Source organism: Pteropus vampyrus, unplaced genomic scaffold, assembly GCF_000151845.1.
Source record: "Pteropus vampyrus isolate Shadow unplaced genomic scaffold, Pvam_2.0 Scaffold14, whole genome shotgun sequence".
NCBI lineage: Eukaryota > Metazoa > Chordata > Mammalia > Chiroptera > Pteropodidae > Pteropus > Pteropus vampyrus.
In genome coordinates, this window is record NW_011888795.1 from 8,753,568 (window position 1) to 8,759,567 (window position 6,000).

Sequence of the window (6,000 nt, forward strand, 5' to 3'; positions counted from 1 at the left end):
CCTTTTATATTGGATTGGGCCTTTGGAAGACATTTAGTTGCAGATTTGATGGCTCTTATACCTGCTCTATGTATTATCTCTACCCTATGTGAACTTGAGCAAGTTCCTTTGATCTGAACTTCAATTTCTCTATTTATAAAGTAGACACAGTAATGGCTATCTTAATGGGTTTTTGTGACATTAAATGAGATAACATATCTGAAAGCCTCTAGTACAGAGCCTGAATGCAGAAGATGTCCAATAAGTGTTATTTTTTCATTTCACGTAGTCTTGAAATAGAGTTTATTTTTCTTCTGGTTATCATCTATCTCAGTGACCATGTTACTCTTTATTGCGTTATTCTGTGAAGATGCAAAGATATTGTCAAAATAGGGCAAAAGTGTCCAAAATGGTGATTTGGTGGTATATGTGACACCATTCGTCTTTTCCCAAATGAATATATTATACTCTTTGACAAAGTCACATGGCTATGAGGGCCTATGAAATCTCACTGTCACCAGAAGAATATAATGTATGTTAATTATAGCCTGAGAAAAAATAGATACTGGAATCATCTGATAATCAGTATAATAATTATCTTTTATGTTGCCTGCTATGTACCAGTCCTGTGTAGGTTATTTATTTATTAATAATGAAAATAGTAGTATTTTTATACTTATTATATTTTAGTCCTTAGTAACTTCTATAATCTTTATTTCCAGATAAGAGATTGAGCCTGAGAAAGGTTAAAATAGTATGCCAAACATTAACCAGCTATTAAATGGCTTACTCAACTGTTTGAAAACTTAAGTTTGGAAGCCCAAGATGGTGATTTTGAGGTGTGAAGAGAGGGATCAGAATTATGGAAAACTTGATATTTCTTTGTCAGTAAGGAGATAGAAGAGGGAATATAGTTAGAGTTCAGGGCAGAAAGAAATTATTCTCTTAGAAAAGCATTAAGAATTATGAGATTTGACTTAGCAGATTTACATAAAACAATGTACCCAACGATTGCAAAATATACATTCCTCTCAAATCTGCAACATTTACAAAAATTGACCAGATATTGGACCATGAAAGCTTATCTCAATAAATTTTATTTATAATATGTTCTTTGATAACCATGCAATTAAATTAGCAATCGATAACAAAAATATAACTGGAAATTCTCATATGTTTAGAAATGAAATTGCTATCTTAATAACCTTTGAGTCAAAGCAGAAGTCATAATAGAATTTAGAAAATATTTTGAACTGAACAATAATGAAAACACAACCTATATAACTTCATGAATGCAGATAAAGCAAAACTTAGCAAAAAATGTATAGCCTTATATATCAGGAAAGAAAAAAGACTGAAACATAATGAACTGAAATCTGTATCAAGAAACTAACAAAACAGTAATATAGATCCAAATGAAGTAAAAGGAAGAAATAATAAAGAGAAATTAATGAGATATGAAACAAATGTGAATCGAAAATATCAACAATGTCAAAAGTTAGTTCTTTGAAAGACTAATAAAACTGACAAAGCTCTGGAGAGATTGATCAAGAAAAAAAGAGACAGCAAAACAATGTATATAAGTGCTGGAGTGATGTCAGAAGCATGGATCTCTTCCCTTGAAATAACAATAAGGGGGGAACATCTAAAACTCAACAAATAACACCCAACCTGCACACAGGCATGTCTGAGTGATCTGTGCATAAGAGCTTCCAGAGTTCGGAATCATGGTAGTCTTGAAGTAGTAGATTGGGAGAAAAAAAAAGCTGCCACGTGCAGCAGCCGGAGCTCCCTGCAAGATGAGGAGGAAGGAAGAAATTGCTGCCAGTTTCCAGAACAGCCCTGCCTGAGGGTTCAGCGAGTTCCACGGAGCAGAGGCCAGGGATCAGTGCAGAAAGCAGAATGGGAACTAAGTGTGAAGGGGCAACAGCTGTGTCTTAGCAGCCATGATCGCAAAGTGGGAGGCTGAGACATAGAGACTAGCAGCAACCCCCATCCACCAATCCAGAGTGCACCTTCCCTCCACCCCATATCCTCCCAGATCTAGCATCGAGGATCCCCAGGGGAATTTGAGCAAAAGGTACCAAAACAAAAATCCACTATCAGTACCACTGACAAGGGCTGGGACCGAGGGTAGCGACTATGACTTGAATATTTAATTTATTAGAGAGAAAAAAGGCATTATTAGACTTAAAACAGAGATCTAAGAGGCTTGGACACCACCTACTGGAAACCAAAAGAAAAACACCTTATCAATAGACTAAAGAAAGACCTTTATATAATAAAATTTCTTTCTGAGAAAACAAAGCAGAATAAACTCCCATTAATGTCCAGGCAGAGAAATTGTCCATCAAATACCATGAACAACCAGGGTGACAATGCAGCTTAAAAAGAAAGAGAAAAATCTCCAGAAAATATGCTTAAAGACATAGAAATATGCAATTTAAATGACAGAAAATTCAGGATTGCACTTCTGAAAAAATTCAATGAGATGCAAAATAATTCAGACCAACAATTAGAAGGAATTAGAAAAAATTAGACCAGCAAAATGAGTTTTTTAGCAAGGAGATTGAAACCCTAAAAAAAGAACTATATAGAACTTCTGGAGATGAATAACACACTAAAAGAGATGAAGAGTGAAATAGCAAGCTTAGGATATAGAGCTGACTAGATGGAGGAAAGAATCAATGATACTGAAGACAGAAATCTTGAAATTCAGAAGGAAGAAGAGAAAGACCAAAGAATGAAAAATAATGAAAGAGAAATACAAGAACTAGCTGATACCATCAGGAAAGGCGACAAAGGAATAATGGGTATACCAGAAGGACAATACAAGGAGAAGGGATCAGAGAGCACGTTCAGACAAATAGTTGACGAGAACTTCTCAAATCTAAGGAATGAGCTGGAGCTTCAAATCCAGGAAGCTAACAGAATACCCACTTATCTCAACCAAAAAGGCCTTCTCTGAGACCCATTATATTAGAATTATAAAAAAATTAATGACAAAGAAAGAATTCTTAAGGCAGCCTGGGAAAAGAAGACAGTAGCCTATTAAGGAAACCCATCGGTCTATCTTCAGATTTCTTAGCACAAACCTTACATACAAAAAGAGAGTGGAACCAAATATTCAAACTATTAAATGAAAGGAGTTACCAGCCAAGAATAATGTATCCAGCAAAGCTCTCCTTGAGATATGAAAAAGAAATAAAGACTTTTACAGACATACAAAAGTTGAGGGAATTCTCCACTACGAGGCCTGCATTACAGGATATACTGAAAGGGGTCAGCCCACCTGAAACAATATGACAGAAACAAACAAACAAACAAACATGAGTATGAGTAAGATGAATAGCAGGGAGACAGAAGCAGAATAGTGCAACTCTTATTAAGAATAGGTTATTATAAACTTAATAAGAAGAGAATTGCTATGGTGAGATAGAAATGAATGTTCAGAATACATAGGGACAATTTGAGACAACAGTACCAGAAAAGGGGAAGAATCAAAGATCCACATTCTCAAAGGGAAATGGAGATAAGGCACACACAGAAAAAAATGGACTACTGTATACATATAACTATCCTTTACATATTCTTAACGGTAACTACACACCAAAGATCCAGAACCGAAGTACATAACATAAAACAAGAAGAACCATGGGGAAAAATCCACAAAACCCAACCAAATTAAAATAACAGAGATAAATGCAAGGGCAAGGAAACAATGGAAAAACCAAGCTACCACAAAACAAAAGATAAAATGGCTCTAAGAAAACCTTATATTTCAATAATCACCCTACATATAAATGGACTGAAATCACCAATAAAAAGGTACAGAGTTGCAGATTGGATCAAAAAACCAAAACCCAGCCATGAGATACATCTCAGTTCTAAAGAAAAATATAGACTCAGAGTGAAAGGGTGGAAAATGATATTTCAAGCAAATGGCACTCAGAAAAAAGTGGGAGTAGTGGCACTAATACTGGATGAAATAGACTTCAAAATAAAAAAGGTAAAGACACTGAGGGACACTTCATAATGATAAAGGGAATCATACATTAAGAAAATATAACACTTATTAATATCTATGCTCCCAATCAAGGAGTCTTGCAATATATAAAGCAATTATGAACAGAACTAAAGGGAGAAACTGACCAAAACACTATCATAGTAAGAGACCTAAATACCCCACTGTTGGAAATGGACAGATCATCCAAACAGAAAATTAATAAGAAAATAACATCCTTAAATGACAAATTAGACCAATTGGACATAATCAACATTTACAGAGTCTTCATCCCCAAACAACTGCTTATACATTCTTCTCTAGTGCAAATGGAACATTCTCAAGGAAATGCTGGGACACAAAACTGACCTCAAGTATAAGAGGATTGAAATCATATCAATCATATTCTCTGATCATAATGCTTTGAAGCTGGAGATCAACTGTAAAAAGAAAGTGGGAAAACCCACAAATACATGGACATTAAACAACATGCTGGTGAAGAATGACTAGGTAAGAAGAAATAAAAAGAGACATCAAGAGATACATAGAAACAAATAACAATGATAGTAAAACATATCAAAAGTTTGGGACATGTCAAAAGCACTAATGAGAGGAAAGTTCATATAGTTACAGGCCTGTCTCGAAACACAAGAATGAGCCCAAATAAACAACCTGATACTTCATCTTAAAAAACTAGAAAAAAAAGAACAAATGAAGTCTCAATTCAGCAGAAGGAAAGAAACAACCAAAATTAGAGCGGAATTAAATGAAATTGAAAACAAAAAGACAATAGAAAAAATAAATGCAGCAAAGAGCTGGTTCTTTGAGAAGATTAATAAAATTGACAAATCCCTGGCTAGACTCACTAAAGAAAAAAGAGAAAGGACACAAATAAACAAAATCAGGGATGAAAGAAAAGTTACGACGGATACCACAGAAATACAAAGGATCATACAACAATACTATGAAAAAGTAGATAACGCCAAATTTGACAAACTAGAAGAAATGGATAAGTTCTTAGAAAAATGCAATCTTCCTAGACTGAATCAAGAAGAACTGGAAAACTTAAATAGACCGATCAGTATGGAAATTTAAACTATCATCAAAAACCTACCAAAAAGTAAAAGTCCAGGACCAGATGGCTTCACCAGTGAATTCTACCAAACAGTCTAGGAAGATTTAATATATATTCTCCTCAAACTCTTCCAAAAATTGGAAGAGGAGGCAATACCTAACTCATTTTATGAGGCCAATATTACCTTGATACCAAAACCTGGTAAAGATAACACAAAAAAAGAAAACTACAGACCAATATATCTCATGAACACAGATGCAGAAATCCTAAATAAGATACTAGTGAACCAAATACAACAACATATTAAAAAGGTTATACACCACAATCAAGTGGGCTTCATTCCAGGGGCACAGGGATGGTTCAACACACACAAATCAATTAATGTGATAAACTACATAAACAAAATAAAGAATAAAGATCATATGATCATATCAATAGATGCAGAAAAAGATAGAGCATCCATTTATGCTCAAAACACTTAATAAAATAGGTATCAAAGGAAAGTACCTCAACATAATAAAGGCCATCTATGACAAATTGTCGGCTAACATTATACTTAACAGTGAAAAACTACAACCTTTCCTCTAAGATCAGGAACAACACAAGGCTGTCCATTATCACTACTGTTATTCAATATAATATTGGAGGTCCCAGTGAGTGCAATCAGGCAAGAGAAAAAAATAAAAGGCATCAAAATAGGAAACAAAGAAGTCAAACTATCACTATTTGCAGATGACGTGATTCTTTATATAGAAAAACCCTAAAGACTCCACAAGAACACTGCTAGAAATGATAAACAAATACAGTAAAGTTTCAGGATACAAAATCAGTGTTCAAAAATCCATAGCATTTCTATAATAATGAATTGTCAGAAAAATAAATGAAAAAAGAAAAAAACAATTCCTTTTGCAATTGCAACAAAAAAAATAAAATACCTAAGAAT

The 6,000-nt window shown here is 34.2% G+C and overlaps 1 protein-coding gene across 1 annotated transcript in view; it reads left to right on the forward strand.

Moving 5' to 3' along the window:
* EHHADH (enoyl-CoA hydratase and 3-hydroxyacyl CoA dehydrogenase) overlaps positions 1–6,000 on the forward strand; it is a 48,322-nt gene that overhangs the window by 7,394 nt on the left and 34,928 nt on the right. The window lies entirely within an intron of this gene.